Below are 17,865 nucleotides of genomic sequence, written 5' to 3' on the forward strand. Positions count from 1 at the left end.
CCCTTATATCGTCGGGAAGAGCGTTCCAGACGGGCCACAGAAGCGCATCCGAAAGCGCGCGATGCGGTGATCGTCTTTGCTCGACGGCCTGCAGCCAAAAGCCGCCGCCGCTGCTGCTGCTGCTGCTGCGAGGGTGACCGCGAGTTCGAGTCATCGTTAACGCATCCTTGACGAGATCAGCGAGGTTCGTTAGTGGCAAGCACTTTGTGTGTGACGAATGCGACCTCTGCCTTGAACGCAGAGCGCCCTACTGCTGGGCCCCAGACAACTGGTTGCTTGGGGGCCGTCCATAAATGACGTCACGCACCTGGGGGGTCAGATCTTTGTGACGATGTGTGACGAGGGGGTGGGGGGGGGGGTTGAGAAATGTGACGTCACATCAAAATGCGCAACTTTAAATAAATATAGAATTGTTATAACAGCACTAATTGTTATAACAACACTCCTACAACATCAGAGTGCAGCGCCACATTAAATACGCACTACAATGACAATAGTTTAAAGCGATTTGAAGCATACTCTTTGATTCTTTCGGTAAAGTCACGTAGGTGAAAATATTTTTTTAAAATACGAATCAAAATAAAGAATAAAAATAACTAAATTAAATCACGACGTTTTTATTCTTTATTTTTATTCTTATTTTTTATTTTCACCTACGTGACTTTACCGAAAGAACCAAAGAGTATGGATCCTTGCAGTCACGAAAACTTCAAATCTAGATTTGAAGCATGTTTTATTTTCAAAATGGAAATATGGTTTTGGGGGGGGGGAGGGCAGAGCTTTGTGACGTCATATTTGAGGGGGGAGGTCTGACTTTTTGTGACGCCGTGTGACGAGGGGGTGGGGGGGGGGTCAAAAATCGTCCAAAAATCGCGTGACGTCATTTATGGACGGCCCCTTGGCACAGAGAAGACAACTGCGTGCGGGATGGGCGTCAAGGGAACGGCTGCCGAGACGAGCATTTGAGATCCTGAGACCATCTTCTTGGTTCTTTCGGTAAAGTCACGTAGAAGGGAAGTAATAAAATAATAAAAAATAATAAAAATAAAACATAATAAAATTATTCTCACGACGTTTCGGCCACAACGCAAGCAGCCGTCCTCAGGTGAAAACCAGGTCCGTCGAGGCGACAGAGTCTGAATGAAACAGCACACGAGCTTGGAGCATATATATAAGCTGGACGCATTGACAACGGAATTTGCATATCAAGAGGAATTTAGCATATTTATGGGAAATGCAGGAATGTGATTAGTACTGCATATGCATGTGCATTATGCAGGATTAACAGCATCAAAGGGAGCTGCAGTTGCTGCTGCTACTGCAGTTGCTGCCTTATCCATTTAATATAACACAAGACCAGGTGGTGGGGGAGGTCGCGAGTCGAGTGATCAGCAGCAGCAGCGGCAGCTGCATCGGGTAGAAGGTGGAGAGCGCTTTGGCGAGGCGTGGTGACATCAACGGCTGTAAGCCGTGGTGTCGTCTTCATCTTTGATCCCGAGCCAGGCTCAAGGCTGCTCGGAGCCTGAGTAAATTGGACACCTTGTAGCAATACAATAATAGTAGTGGCAGCAATAATCCCAACTTGTCATTCGCCGCACATTATTCGCTCGCTCTCGCGGAGAAAGAAAAAGAGAGAGGACGACTCGGAGGCGCGATGGGGAATTGCAGGCGGGGTCGCCGGATGAGCCGGCCCCAAGAATTGCCAAAGCTTTGCGGTCCTCTGCGTAGTAAGGTGTTGTCGGCCAATTGTTGAGTGTTTACAAGTGGGAGAAACCTTTCACCACTCAGCAAAAAAAAAAATCCACGCGTGTGAAGGGGGAAACACTCGATCCCCACACGAAACTGAACAGGTGGAGGTCCACACATTCACTGCACCGGGAGAGGTTACGGCTCCTCTTCGATGCCCACGACCCACCAACTCTCGCTGCTGCCCCCCCCCCCTTCCCACAGCGCTGGATTACCTTCCACGCACAGCGCAGCCACCGCCACCACAGCCGCCGCCACCGCCACCCCGGCTAAACATTCGGGACGATTTGCTCGTCGCCCTCTTCCGTCAAGGCCCATCAATGATTGCCTCGCCGCCGCCTCTCACCTTGAGTGACTTTGCGCTGAGCATAACAACACCACAAGCACCAACACCAGCACCACCACCACCACACTCGCTGTCTCCAACACTCATCGTGGTAATTTTCCACTCACGTCTCACCCCCCCCACCCACCCCCGGTGTGCGCCCCTCGGGCACAGGTAGACTTCCGCGGTGCCTCTGGGCATAAGCAACCTTTGCAAAAGTTCAGGGCCCCAAGCGGCACAAGGGGGTTCACGAATAAGAGAAGGGGGCCTTAAAACCAACCTTTTTGGCACCAGGGACCGGTTTCGTGGAAGGAAATTTTTTCACGGACCGAGGTGGGGGGGGGGGTCATCATTGGGTATTTCACCCTTTTCAAAGAAGCTCTCCAGCGACGTTTGTTTTGTACTCATGTTGGCTACTAGGGGTTAGCAGCTTGTGGACTTACCAAAACCGTGACAGAGACAAGCGCGCAGTGCGGGGAAGAGGCGCGGACGGAAGTGGTGAATAATAATAATGGGGGCAGGCCACGCTCGGACTCACCGCTCTCACCTCCTGCTGCTGTGCGGACCGGTTCCTAACAGGCCACGGACCGGTAGCGGCCCGCGGCACGAGGGTTGGGGACCCCCCTGCCTTAAAACGCAGCATTTGCCGCAGGAGCAATTCATCCGGTGCGCACCTTCTATACTCTTTGTTTTTTTCGGTAAAGTCACGTAGGTAAAAAATCAAATCAAATCAATGAAAAAACTAAATTAAATCACGAAGTTTAGTTGTTTTCATTTCTTTTATTTTTTACCTACGTGACTTTACCGAAAAAAACAAAGAGTATGAATCCTTGCAGTCACGAAAGCTTCAAATCTAGAATGAATGCACACCTTCTGTACATAGCTTCGTTGGTCAAACGGGCCGAATGATCCGCATGAGACTAAAATAACATCAAATATGAAATGTGAAATGCTCCCAAACGCAACTGTCGGCAGTTGCAGAACATGCGTGCCAACAAGGACACTCAATTGATTTTGATAATTTTGAGGTTCTATGCAAAACTAGTTACTACTGGCCAATACTAATTAGAGAATATATTGAAATTGAGAAAACATTTTGTTACCGTTCTTATAGCAACAGGCTTAGTGCTGCTTGGAAGCGTATTATCAAGTAATAACACTTTTTAATTGCATGCCCATACACGTCACCGTTAATCGATGGTGATTAACTGTGAGCAGTCAATAACAGGTATTGCGGTTTCAAAAACGACAGAATGTACACGCGTAATGTCCAAACATAATGTACATGCACAGTATGTATGTTGATTAGCTGTGAATAACCCAACCGATAATAGATACCCATTGTATATGAATACATTAACCCCCCTCCCCCGTCTTCGCACCTGATTGCCTAACAAGTGATGACATTATATTAATTCTAGAATTGAAGCTTTCGTGACTGCAAGGATTCATATTCTTAGGTTTTTTCGGTAAAGTCACGTAGGTAAAAAATTTAAATTAATAAAGGTAAAATAAAAAAACCTGAAGACGGAGGCTTGTGTTTCCTCCGAAACGTCGTGATTTTTATTTTATTTTTTATTTTACTTTTATTAATTTTAATTTTTTACCTACGTGACTTTACCGAAACAACCTAAGAATATCATATTTATTCCTCTTTAAGACCGAAAGAGGAGAATATCTCCACAACCCTGGCTATCACCAGACGAGGCTGGTTATAATGGCCGGCGAAACGTCGTACTCGAATTGTAAATGTCGTGGGTTTACTCTCCAACACACCGGTGTGCTGTACTAATCACGAATTGGCAAGTTCTGTTTACATGACGAAACTTACGAATTGGCTGTCGGGTGGTGGCGGATTTAACGACACATTTATATTTACGCGATCTAACCCCAAAAACCTTCATTATTAATATGAATAGTAAATTATGAAGTGTTTACAGTATGAAATGGAAAGTTATAAAGTGCTGGGAACACATCCTCATAGTATACTGTTATACGTGATTCAATATACGAAGTTTCAATATACAAACGAAACTCCAGGAACGCATCTACTTCGTATTATATCGAGCTATTATAATACTGTATATATATACATATTTCCATTTGAGGTCAGTGACATTGATGAATGTGTTGAGTTCTTTTTACGTGCTGCTAAACCAGCATTGCAATGTGGCTCTTGTGAACATCCTGACAGACAGAGAGAGACACAGACCCAGGGCTTGAACCTTGAATCCGGAATGGTGCCAGTTCCAAGACAGATGCTACACGATTCCACCGGCCACCTTATTACATTATTTATTTTACATGAAATATGATATTTATTCGGGTTATAGAATGACACGGGTGGGTGAGGTAATGGTTTGGGTCACTTCCATCTTTCCAGAGCCCTTTGTATAATGTGACGCCCGGTGTTGAAATGAGAACAATGTCAACATGTGTTTGTCATGGCGTCAGTACGTGTTTAACCTACAGCATGGCCGCCGACGTGAGTTCGCAATGACTTTGAGCGGGCACAGTGGCTCAACTCAAGAGGGTAGAGGAACCCCGTGCCGTACATGCAGGAAGGCAGCTACGTGATGAGCTGGCACCAACAACTGCCAAATTCAAGCCCCCATGCTCTGCGGTCCTCTCTATATGAAGATGTTATCGGCCGATTAATGAATGTTTACTTGTGGGTGGAAACCGGAGCATCCGGAGAAAACTCACACGTGCGAGGGGGAAACACTCTATCCCATACAGACGGGACAGGTGGAGTCCACATGATTTCTGTACCACATTCTCCTTATCTCGTCAAGCAACATAAACCATCACACGAACTTCGGTCCTCCTCGCCGTAGCGGCTTTTGGCTAATAATCCAACAAAGATGGTGGTCACCGCGTCGCGTGGCGCTTTCAGACGCGCTTCTGCTGCCGTCTGGAACGCTCTTCCGAGATGAGGAAGCCACTAGAGCTGCAAACTTTTACATCTCGACTGAAAACTCATTTATTGAGAACTGCTTGTTATATTTAGTTTGTCGTCCTTCCCCCGCACCTTCCAGTTTCACGGTTGGCTACGTACGGTGCGAAAGAAGTTCAACATAAATACATATACCCATGGCTCCTTGACACCCACTGGAAGAGAGTTTTACATCCACCAACCCTCACTAGATTGCAGGCCGCATACGAATCCACCACGCAAGCAGTACTTATTGGTTTGACGGCAGGGATACGATAGCCTGGAGTTATGTATATGGTAACCAGGTCAGAAAGACGAAAAGTTTGTTAACTTTTGCACGGAAATATACACAATAAGTAAGTATTCTTGACCTTTGCAGAGGCCGAGTTCCTTTCATGAGAGCATTATACAAGTCATGCAGATAAACACGACCTCTGAAAGGCTGTATTTTGCAATCATCGGTTGGAGGAAACTAATGAGGATAGAGAAATCGTACCAATCCACCTTTATCCCAGGTCCTAACAGACTAACCAGCTCCGAGTGTAATGAGAGCGTCATCACCTGGATTATCGGGGGGGGGGGGGGGGCGTATCTATATATATAAAATCGCGAATCTGTCTGTCTGTCTGTGTGTCGCCGGACCATACGCAGTTTCATTGGACGGCGGTTGCCCCTGGCAACGGGTAGCGACGCCTTCGCCGCTTTCATTGGACGGCGGTTGCCCCTGGCAACGGGTAGCGACGCCTTCGCCGCGGGGTGGACGCCATTTTTAATTCCCGTTAAAAATAGGCGCACGCATTAACACGCGACTCTGAGGTAAATTCATCAAAGTTTCACGTCCTCTTCACTCCCCCCCCACCACAATGTGTGCAATTACTATTATAGGGTCGGTAGATTATAAAATTATAGCGATTAGACAGTATTATTGTAGCGCGGGGGGGGGGGGGGGGGAACGGCACCCATACCCAGCCTCAGCCGGGTGGGAAAATCAGGCGAGGCCGGAGGCTCTGCACGGTGCTAGGCCTCGACACCCACCACGCGACTCTGAGGTAAATTCATCAAAGTTTCACGTCCTCTACAGAGTGGTGAGAGAGGGAGAGTGGTGAGGGAGGGAGAGTGGTGAGGGAGGGAGAGTGGTGACGGAGGGAGAGTGGTGAGGGAGGGAGAGTGGTGAGGGAGGGACTCAGCCTCAAAACGAGTAACTGGTGTGGCGTATTAACATCGCCACTGGGGAGACAAAGGCGGCCGGGCGTGGTGGATCTAAGTCCCGGGCGAAGCCGGGTAGTACAGCTAGTATTACTTATACAGTCCATACTTATCCAGGTGGGGCTTAGCCTCCGGAGGGGGGATATGAGCGGGGGACAGAGCAACGCGAGGGGTCGGTGCTGAAGACTGAAGAGGAGCTCCCCGCCGCTGCTGCTCCGCCATTTCCATCGGCCACGTGGCAGCTCGACCTCCAGCCACTCCCTAGCGCACCGTCAGCCAGCGGTGCATTGGTGAGCGGGTGAGTGCCACGTGGTGCGGGGCAGCGTAGCCACAGGGAAAGGGTGGACGTCCGCAAAAGAAAGAGACGGAGACAACGTGGCTGTACCGAGCTTTATTGAATAAACAACCGAAGTTACTTACCGTGTCGGAGACCACTCATTACACCAGTGTAATGATATGATGACATCTGCTGGTTGGTAAAAGGAAGCCTGGGTACAGGCACCACTATAAACATCATCCAATCCCACAGGGAGAGGTATCTGGGCCAAAGGTAAAGGGCGGGGCTGGCGGAGAAACTCCGGGAACCGGCGAGAAGGTTTCCACGAGAGGGCGTGGCCGGAGGCGGAGCCTAGCCGTGCCTGCGGCAATATAAGCGGAGGCGGAGGAGGACTCGTGGTCGATGTGTGGAATCTTGGGTCCGGACTGCGTCGCTGCTCATCTCTCTCCGTCGTTTGGCCATGTGGTGGATCTCCTGTGGAGTTCCACCACCCTTACCGGCATGCCTTCAGCCAGCGGCGAGGCCCAGAGTGGACGGGTGGAACCCCACCGGATGATCAACCATGTGTGGAGTCTGTAAAGACGCTAACATCTAAGTGTGTACTCGTAAGAGGAAGAAGATAACGTTGGCCTGTGCCCTCTACACGGAAGTCGCTCATTACATGAGCACTGGCCTTAACCCAGACTCTAACCCTAACAGACTAGCTAATCAGCTTCTAGCACTCGCCTTAACCCAGACTCTAACCCTAACAGACTAGCCAACCAGCTTCTAGCACCCACCTTAACCCAGACTCTAACCCTAACAGACTAGCCAACCAGCTCCTAGCACTGACCTTAACCCAGACTCTAAGCCTAACAGAATAGCCAACCAGTTCCTAGCACCAGCCTTAACCCAGACTCTAACCCTAACAGACTAGCCAACCAGCTCCAAGCACTCGCCTTAACCCAGACTCTAACCGTAGCAGACTACGCCAACCAGCTTCTAGCACTGGCCTTAACCCAGACTCTAACCGTAACAGACTAGCCAACCAGCTCCAAGCACTCGCCTTAACCCAGACTCTAACCCTAACAGACTAGCCAACCAGCTTCTAGCACTTGCCTTAACCCAGACTCTAACCGTAACAGACTACGCCAACCAGCTTCTAGCACTCGCCTTAACCCAGACTCTAACCCTAACAAACTAGCCAACCAGCTCCAAGCACTCGCCTTAACCCAGACTCTAACCCTAACAGACTAGCCAACCAGCTTCTAGCACTTGCCTTAACCCATACTCTAACCCTAACAGACTAGCCAACCAGCTTCTAGCACTGGCCTTAACCCAGACTCTAACCCTAACAGACTGGCCAACCAGCTTCTAGCACTCACCTAAACTCAGACTCTAATCCTAACAGACTAGCCAACCAGCTCCTAGCACTCGCCTTAACCCAGACTCTAACCCTAACAGACTAGCCAACCAGCTCCTAGCACTCACCTTAACCCAGACTCTAACCCTAACAGACTAGCCAACCAGCTTCTAGCACTCGCCTTAACCCAGACTCTAACCCTAACAGACTAGCCAACCAGCTCCTAGCACTCACCTTAACCCAGACTCTAACCCTAACAGACTAGCCAACCAGCTTCTAGCACTCACCTTAACCCAGACTCTAACCCTAACAGACTAGCCAACCAGCTTCTAGCACTCGCCTTAACCCAGACTCTAACCCTAACGCAATAACCAACCAGCTCTAAGCCAGAGGTCTAGCCTTGACCCCACCTCTAACCACAGCCCTATCGTCCCTCTGCCTTTACATTGTATTTACTGTTCGCTTTCTGTGTTTACTGTGCCTCAATATATGGGCTGGGGTCACCAACGTCACCGGCTCAGGCAACAAAGTCTTGCTGGTATATTGAGTTCCGACCACCCTGTAAAACGTATAGCCTTCACGTCACTTGACGTCACCGCTGGTCGTGTAAACGCTTGCAACACACGCTCACAACTTCAACAACTTCATCCCCTGGGATCTCGCATGTATAAGTGACCCATTATTGATGGTCCTGTGGATAGACTGGCCCCGTGCCATTGGGAACGTGTAATTTCCACCGCTGACAAACTTAGGGCCACCGACGGAGATGTGCTGTCTCGTCTTTCGTTAGGAGCAAGGAGGGCACTTCGGTATGAATGGTTAAAGCGTTTGTTTATAACGCAGGCATTCGGCTCGGCAGCACAAAATGGGCCACTTAGCAAGGCGAGCTGGCTTGTTGTTGTTGTTGCAAGTTAACCCTTCAATATTTTTTATTCACCCGATATGAATCCCCACTCGGAGTGTGGCGTCGCAGGACAACGCAGGATGGTGCCAGCATGGGGAGGCCTTCATCCAGCAGCGGAGAGGCAATGGCCGAGTGGTGATGGTGACTCCCGGCCCACACGAAGCCTGCGTTCGTTGTATAAACCGCACGGCCTCGTCTGCGAGGAGTGGTGGAATGATTGCTATCATGTTCAGCCCATGGACTTCTCAAACCCTTTTCAATTAGTTTCAGATTCTCCCACTCTCAGCCGTAACATATTTATCCATGACCACCACTGACGTCGGACGAGGAGATGAGCTGGAGCGCGAGAGCTGGACGGATGGGTGCGTTTGCAGGATGGTGTGGGATGGCAATGACTTAGGGAGGCCCTTTATCAAGCAGTGGGTGGATTACGGCTGGTGATTACGATGACTATTATTGTGTATAGTTTTGTGTATATAGTACAGAGATGAATGGGCCCAAACCCATCAAGAATATCCTTACTTCTTAGTGACATGAAGCAAATTCTGATTTTCATCAAGCTGTTGTTTGTTTCGGACTGTTTAACTATTATTGTCTTAGCTGTTCCCCTCCCCCCCCCCCCCCCACACAATTAAATTCCATTTGTTGCTATCAGCAAGCGGGTAACGAGACAAATACATCATTGCATTCGGTAAAACATATGATAACTCGCTGAGACGAATCCCAAGTGATGTAACGGAGGGAGATTTACCTTGCACGGATGTATATCGCACCTCCGATCAGCACGGCTGGCTACGTACGGCGCGAAAGAAGTGCAACACAGTACATTCCGAGGTGCTCACACACCGAGTGCTCTGTACATTCGGCCACCCGCTCCGACAGCGTCACCTTGGACAAGACAAAAACTCTGACTGACCCAAAGGATTGTAAACAACAGCGCGCGGCACGCCCGATATAACGCGTAACGCCGCGACATGATGCCGCTCGCCGTGCCAAGCATACCTGTCAACCCTTTATCAGTGCCCTACCTTATTACGGACCAATTCAGACCTTATTGGTCACCCCGTGCCCTCTCAACGTTCATCCTACAAAGTCCCATCACAATGGAGAAGCACAAACAAATAGACCAAAACACCTTTTTTTGCCCGTATTGAAACGGCTGTACAACGAAAGGACCTGGAAACTCAATTTCCCTGCACAAGAATACGGCGTTAAACCGCACGTGTTGACACGGTACGGAACATCTAACTGCAACACTGTTGACTCAACCGTCTCAGGTGTAACATGCGGGCCCGTCACTCGCCGCCAAAGCCGCATTCAAGCGAGTGTCTGGCCACTCGAACGGGCATCGGGTGCAGAGCTGATTGCCTGCGTGGAAAAGCCACGAGCAAAACGATTCCGTCGTGGAAAAAAATTGCTCACTCTCCTTCGCGGGATGAATTCTCTCCTAAAGGACCGCCTCCTGTGGACCTCTCACGAATTGGTACTCGTTTTAGTGACCCTAATTTAGACGACGAGGGGTCGGTGCAGTTGTGAATGCACTGCACCATGAGCACCGAGGCCTTCGTCGTTCCGGTGCTCACAGAAATGACGTCGCGAGCCATGGCTGATCAAGTTTGGGGTGCGGATTGGCTGACCAGGTTTGGGTGCGGATTGGCTGACCAGGTTTGGGTGCGGATTGGCTGACCAGGTTTGGGGTGCGGATTGGCTGACCAGGTTTGGGTGCGGATTGGCTGACCAGGTTTGGGTGCGGATTGGCTGACCAGGTTTGGGGTGCGGATTGGCTGACCAGGTTTGGGGTGCGGATTGGCTGACCAGGTTTGGGTGCGGATTGGCTGACCAGGTTTGGGGTGCGGATTGGCTGACCAGGTTTGGGTGCGGATTGGCTGACCAGGTTTGGGGTGCAGATTGGCTGACCAGGTTTGGGGTGCGGATTGGCTGACCAGGTTTGGGTGCGGATTGGCTGACCAGGTTTGGGTGCGGATTGGCTGACCAGGTTTGGGGTGCGGATTGGCTGACCAGGTTTGGGTGCGGATTGGCTGACCAGGTTTGGGTGCGGATTGGCTGACCAGGTTTGGGTGCGGATTGGCTGACCAGGTTTGGGGTGCGGATTGGCTGACCAGGTTTGGGGTGCGGATTGGCTGACCAGGTTTGGGTGCGGATTGGCTGACCAGGTTTGGGTGCGGATTGGCTGACCAGGTTTGGGGTGCGGATTGGCTGACCAGGTTTGGGTGCGGATTGGCTGACCAGGTTTGGGTGCGGATTGGCTGACCAGGTTTGGGTGCGGATTGGCTGACCAGGTTTGGGTGCGGATTGGCTGACCAGGTTTGGGTGCGGATTGGCTGACCAGGTTTGGGTGCGGATTGGCTGACCAGGTTTGGGGTGCGGATTGGCTGACCAGGTTTGGGTGCGGATTGGCTGACCAGGTTTGGGTGCGGATTGGCTGACCAGGTTTGGGGTGCGGATTGGCTGACCAGGTTTGGGTGCGGATTGGCTGACCAGGTTTGGGGTGCGGATTGGCTGACCAGGTTTGGGTGCGGATTGGCTGACCAGGTTTGGGGTGCGGATTGGCTGACCAGGTTTGGGTGCGGATTGGCTGACCAGGTTTGGGGTGCGGATTGGCTGACCAGGTTTGGGGTGCGGATTGGCTGACCAGGTTTGGGGTGCGGATTGGCTGACCAGGTTTGGGGTGCGGATTGGCTGACCAGGTTTGGGTGCGGATTGGCTGACCAGGTTTGGGTGCGGATTGGCTGACCAGGTTTGGGGTGCGGATTGGCTGACCAGGTTTGGGTGCGGATTGGCTGACCAGGTTTGGGTGCGGATTGGCTGACCAGGTTTGGGTGCGGATTGGCTGACCAGGTTTGGGGTGCGGATTGGCTGACCAGGTTTGGGTGCGGATTGGCTGACCAGGTTTGGGTGCGGATTGGCTGACCAGGTTTGGGGTGCGGATTGGCTGACCAGGTTTGGGGTGCGGATTGGCTGACCAGGTTTGGGTGCGGATTGGCTGACCAGGTTTGGGGTGCGGATTGGCTGACCAGGTTTGGGTGCGGATTGGCTGACCAGGTTTGGGGTGCGGATTGGCTGACCAGGTTTGGGTGCGGATTGGCTGACCAGGTTTGGGTGCGGATTGGCTGACCAGGTTTGGGTGCGGATTGGCTGACCAGGTTTGGGTGCGGATTGGCTGACCAGGTTTGGGTGCGGATTGGCTGACCAGGTTTGGGTGCGGATTGGCTGACCAGGTTTGGGGTGCGGATTGGCTGACCAGGTTTGGGGTGCGGATTGGCTGACCAGGTTTGGGGTGCGGATTGGCTGACCAGGTTTGGGTGCGGATTGGCTGACCAGGTTTGGGTGCGGATTGGCTGACCAGGTTTGGGTGCGGATTGGCTGACCAGGTTTGGGTGCGGATTGGCTGACCAGGTTTGGGGTGCGGATTGGCTGACCAGGTTTGGGTGCGGATTGGCTGACCAGGTTTGGGTGCGGATTGGCTGACCAGGTTTGGGGTGCGGATTGGCTGACCAGGTTTGGGTGCGGATTGGCTGACCAGGTTTGGGTGCGGATTGGCTGACCAGGTTTGGGGTGCGGATTGGCTGACCAGGTTTGGGTGCGGATTGGCTGACCAGGTTTGGGGTGCGGATTGGCTGACCAGGTTTGGGTGCGGATTGGCTGACCAGGTTTGGGGTGCGGATTGGCTGACCAGGTTTGGGTGCGGATTGGCTGACCAGGTTTGGGGTGCGGATTGGCTGACCAGGTTTGGGTGCGGATTGGCTGACCAGGTTTGGGTGCGGATTGGCTGACCAGGTTTGGGGGCGGATTGGCTGACCAGGTTTGGGTGCGGATTGGCTGACCAGGTTTGGGTGCGGATTGGCTGACCAGGTTTGGGTGCGGATTGGCTGACCAGGTTTGGGGTGCGGATTGGCTGACCAGGTTTGGGGTGCGGATTGGCTGACCAGGTTTGGGGTGCGGATTGGCTGACCAGGTTTGGGTGCGGATTGGCTGACCAGGTTTGGGGTGCGGATTGGCGTCCCCTCTGGAGGTCCAAGCTGCAGCACAGCAGATGAACCAGGCTAGCACGAGGACTATCAAAATTGCCTCTTAACCCCACACAGGCCTCTTTTCCAACGCCAGTCCAGCCAATTTGCGTTCAGTGTGGGGATTGCATTAATGGTATTGAGTCATACTGTCGAGCATTTACTGCATGTGGAGTTGTATCGTATTGTACGTATGTTGAACTTTTGTTCGCACCCTACGTAGCCAACCGTGCTAATCGGAGGTGCGGCTTGAGGACAAAAAACTAAACACAACAGGCAGTTCTCGTATTTTGTATCGTCAGTAGTATTCGAGTATTATTTTGTTGTAAAATTTGGATCATGACGCTGGCACACATTGACCTACTCTTCAAATGACGCCATGGGATATTTAACACCGACTGTTAAACAAACAATGCCTATTTTATGGTTAATAGACCCACAGTATTAACGAGGGTGGCCCGCCACATTCGAACCGCAAGCTTCTGCAACAATCTGCGAATGCATGATCACACTGGGCCCTGTCACCGACCCAGAGAAGACAAGCACAAATACAATGGGAAAAAAGTCGAAGAATTGCTCAAAGAATAATGAAGGGGTCCATGCTTGAAATTACCCTGCATGTATGTTACATTCTTTAGCACCGTACGTAGCCAACCGTGCTAATCGGAGGTACGGGGGGGGAAGGACAACAAACTACACACAAAAAACTGTTCTAAAGAAATTAGTTTGCAATCTAGATTTAAAAGTGCACAATACCAGTGGCTTCCTAATGTCGGAAGGGAGAGCGTTCCAGACGGCCGCAGAAGCGAATCTGAAAGCGCGCGATGCGGTGACCATCTTTGTTCGATGGTTAGCCAAAAGCCGCTGCTCTGAGGATGACCGGAGTTCGCGTGATGACGATGTATGCGTCATGACGAGATCAGCGAGGTATCTTTGTGTGTAACGAGTGCGAGCACTGGACGAACGTGGTCGGTTCTTGCATCGTGTTCTAGACATCACGTTGGCTGGTCATCATGGGCTTGGGCAGGACATCTCGCGAGAAATGGGATGCTGGCTTGTGGTCGAGACTAACGACAGAGTGGCAGGCAGAAGAGGGAGCTCACCCTGGAGGATGACCACCACTGAGGTGGGACGAGGAGATGAGCTGAGGTGCGAGAGCTGGACGGATAATTGCGTTTGCTGGATGGTGTGGGATAGCAATGACTTGGGGAGGCCTTTATCCAGCAGTGGATAAATTACGGTTGGTGATGGCAATGAGTATGCTTGTGCATAGTTTTGTATTGTGCTGTAGTGAAAATTGTATTGTTTGTATCGTTTTAAGGATTTACATTATGTCGCTTTTAAATGTCTTGGCATCTCATAGCGGATTAGTACTCAATACAGAAAATATTAAAAACAAAGGTCAAAGAAAAGGAAGATGGGATAACAGCCAATAATTGCCCTAAATATACATACACAGTTTACAAGAAGTAAATATCACGAACAGAGCCAAAGGTGGTTTGTAAGAAGGGGCTAAATGTTGACTACCTCGCCTGGTATGGAAGAGGTTGTGGGTTCGGTCCCGACCCTGACGCCTGTATATTTGGAGTTTGCGTGTTCTCCACATTAAGAATGAACAGCGTGCGTTTTAGGGTATTTTGCTGCTAAACATTTCCACTTGATAAGCCACTTCGTTGAGCTCTTATTTGTGGCCAGGTCGCTTCTGGAAAAGAGCCATTTAGCTCAGTGGGCCTTACCTGGGAAAAATAAAAAAAAGTTTGAGTAAGGACATTGCTCACGTTGAGAGAGATACATACCCTTGTGTTTTCCAGGTGTATTCCTCCAACGAATGCCTTCACTTGCCGTGCGAAGTCATTGTACGCTTGGTTTCAGCATGTTTATCTTGGACTCGCCTTATCTTGACTTGCAATCTGGAGGTCACCGGTTCAATTTCCTGGCGCGGCGGCGGTTAGAACAATGGTATGAACGTTTCAAATCCCACACCACCCACCACTGTCCTCCCAGCGGTGTGACTAAGTTCACCGCAGTCGACCGCGGCAGGTCACTACGGTGGGCTAAACTGTGGGCACCTCCATCTCTTCCCAAGACGTCTGCCAATGTTCTTCTTCTTTTTCTTTCGTACGACTGACTGCTGATGTTAGATGCAGAGCAAAAACTACAATTTCACATTCAGGCATTCAAGCCAGCAGACAACCACGTCAGGAGCAGCCAGAGGAGTGTTATCATCGCTGTGACGTCTCCTTCGTATTTGTGGATCGGGGGCATTGAGTCGTTATCTCTTGAACTATGGTCTGTTTTGTGTACGGTGCTTTTTCAGCAATATTTTACTGTCTTTTCTTGGATTTTCTGTTTGCACTCAGTCACATATTCACTTTAAGATTTTTTTTGTTCATGTTTTTGTTTTTTGTTTGTTGCGGTTGCACCCGATTCAAGAGCCAAATGGCTCACATGGCTATACCTAATAAATGAACTTGAACTTGTTCTGGATTACCACAGTCACACACTACTGGAGAGTTTTAAAATGTCCATTTGTGCATCAGATATCCACATCTGCCATGGTTTGTCTGGCCAACGAGGGGGTTCCTAGAGCTCCCTCCAGTGGAGGGCCTTCTGCCAGCAGTGGTGTGAGCAAGCAATTGCAGGGCTGCGCCTCTACCTTGTTTATCTGAAGCTCAACTTTGCAGCCTCCTTCATCAAGCTATTCAATCATTTGTTGAAATTCGTTGGCACTTGTGGTTAAATAGTGGACGCCATGAGCAAATCCGAGATCGTTAATTATTTTCTCCGTTTGCGTTCGTGTCCTTATTTCTCCAATCCTATTTTCGGAAATCATCTGCGGGCATTGGTGGCTATGCACGTGGCCTTGTAGTCCAGCAGTGAGGAGGCAGCGAGGGTCGGTGAATCGCCACACAAATGTTGTGAAACTCCCTTCCCCGTGGGAGTCGAGGGGGAGCCGTGACCTTGCTCGCCGGGAGGATACGGTCGAGCAAATGTGGACTCCACCTGTGTGCCGTCTGTACGGGATCGAGCGCTGTCCCCTCGCACGCGTGGGTTATCTCCGGAAGCAATCACTCACTAATTGGCAGAAAATGTCTTCACATATAGAGGACTGCAGAGCTCAAGCAATTGTTAGCGCTGGCTCAACATCTGGCCGCTGCCTTCCCGCTTGTCTGTGGGTCTCGCGCCGTTGAGTCATTCCCTGTGTTTGGCACGAATTCTGCGTGCGTTAAAAGTTGAAATAATTTTTCATAAATTATAATATACAACAGGTACATGTCAGAAGGGGAGTCGAGCGTGGGTATTTATAGTGACATGTTTTCTGCCAATTGGAATGGAGAAATACAGTCATTTAGTTCCATATTTAATTAATAATTGTTATGTATGTTGAACTTCCTTTTCACCGTACGTAGCCAACCGTGCTAATCGTAGGTGCGGTGGGAAGGACAACAAGCTAAATACACGCATAAAGCAGCTCTAAAGAAATTAGTTTTCAAAATAAACCCAAATTCACGAACACTCAAACCAGAATTGTCAATAACAATGTGGCCTTAAGAGGACCAAAAAATCTATCTATAATCGGCAACGTTTTGGGCAACGTCCCTTCTTGACAGCACACAAATGGGGTGGTGCCCTTGGTGGAGGCTGGGCCTCTGACCTACATCATCTCGCTACAGCTGGAGTACCACTACCAAGAACGAGCGGCGGGCCGGGTTCTAGGGCGGCATGACCTCAGCATCGCCGGCTCGGTATCACCTCCCCTCCCCACTCCCGGCTTGACGTGACCCGCATACATTGAGCCCCAAGGGGGAGGCCCAGTCCAGCCGCCGCTGGCTGGAGGCGACGACTTGGAGGTCACGAAGGGGAATCTCTGCAGTCGTGTTCGAACGGCGGGTGCGCGCACCTGTTTATTGCTGTTAATGGCTCATGTAATAACGGCGAGGTCACGGTGTTCACCGTTTGCTTAAGCGCTCATTCTCTCGCTCATTACACATTCTTAGCGACAAATAAAGCACTCGCAGGTTCGAGGGTGTAAGTGCACTATAAACAACGAGGAGCGGTGGGCGGCACCGCCTTGCAACTAGGACCGACGTTCTAGCTTCTCTTCCCAATGAGGCACTCCTCCTTCTCTTGGGCTACGGCTCAAACGCCCTCCATCGTGAACGATCTTAAGATGTCTTCTTCTCATAGGGGGTTTCCCCCTCCTTTCTGTCAACAAAACTGACTCCTTTAGCAAGGAATCATGTTGACATTAACCACAATACTTGCAGTCAAAATGCAACCAAAAAACAATACTATGATAAAGTCACGTAGATGGGAAATAATAAAATAGTAAAAATGAAATATCATTATGTTAAAATAATAAAAATAAAACATAATTATATATATTTTTCCTTCTACGTGACTTTCCCGAAAGAACCAAGAAGATGAATCCCTGCAGTCACAAAAGCTTTAAATCGAAAAATACTATGATATTTTATGCATTGTCCTTGAAACTCATTGGTCCACACCAGAGACAGCTTTTCTTAGAGTATCGTCTCATATGGTGTTCGACCAGACGACGCCAAAAGGCGCACAGTTCAAAGACAACGCACTATCAGAGCAATGAGAGCTCGGGGTAAGCATCTACACCACGAGGCCTCCTTTGCCAGTACCAAAATATACTCATCGGGGTTTTCCCCTTTTTTCTGGCAACAAAACTGACTCCTTTGACTGCAAGTATTGTGGTTAATATAAACATGATTCCTTGCAAAAGGAGTCAGTTTTGTTGCCAGAAAAAAGGGGAAACCCCCTATTAGTATATTTTGGTACTGGAAAAGGAGGCATCATGATTTCTTCTTCTTGATTTCAAGCGATCAAGCAGCAGCTGCTGTGTCTCTGCCTCTCAGCTCTCTTTCCCAACATCCCGCCTGCCAGAAGTCCCTCCGTCAAACTCTTCATCTTTCAGATCGTTGTGCCAAATGCACAACTCTATCCTTTTGTGACTTGTATCTCCTGAGACGCCTTTCATTCTGAACCTGCCCAGGAAACGTCATCATTCTCTCTCTCTCTCTAGCCAACTGATTGTTTTTAAATCCTTTATATTAAGTTCACTTGCTTGCTTG

This window comes from Lethenteron reissneri, chromosome 27 (genome assembly GCF_015708825.2).
Source record: "Lethenteron reissneri isolate LAM-NWPU_2019-01 chromosome 27, ASM1570882v1, whole genome shotgun sequence".
In the NCBI taxonomy this organism is placed as follows: Eukaryota; Metazoa; Chordata; class Hyperoartia; order Petromyzontiformes; family Petromyzontidae; genus Lethenteron; species Lethenteron reissneri.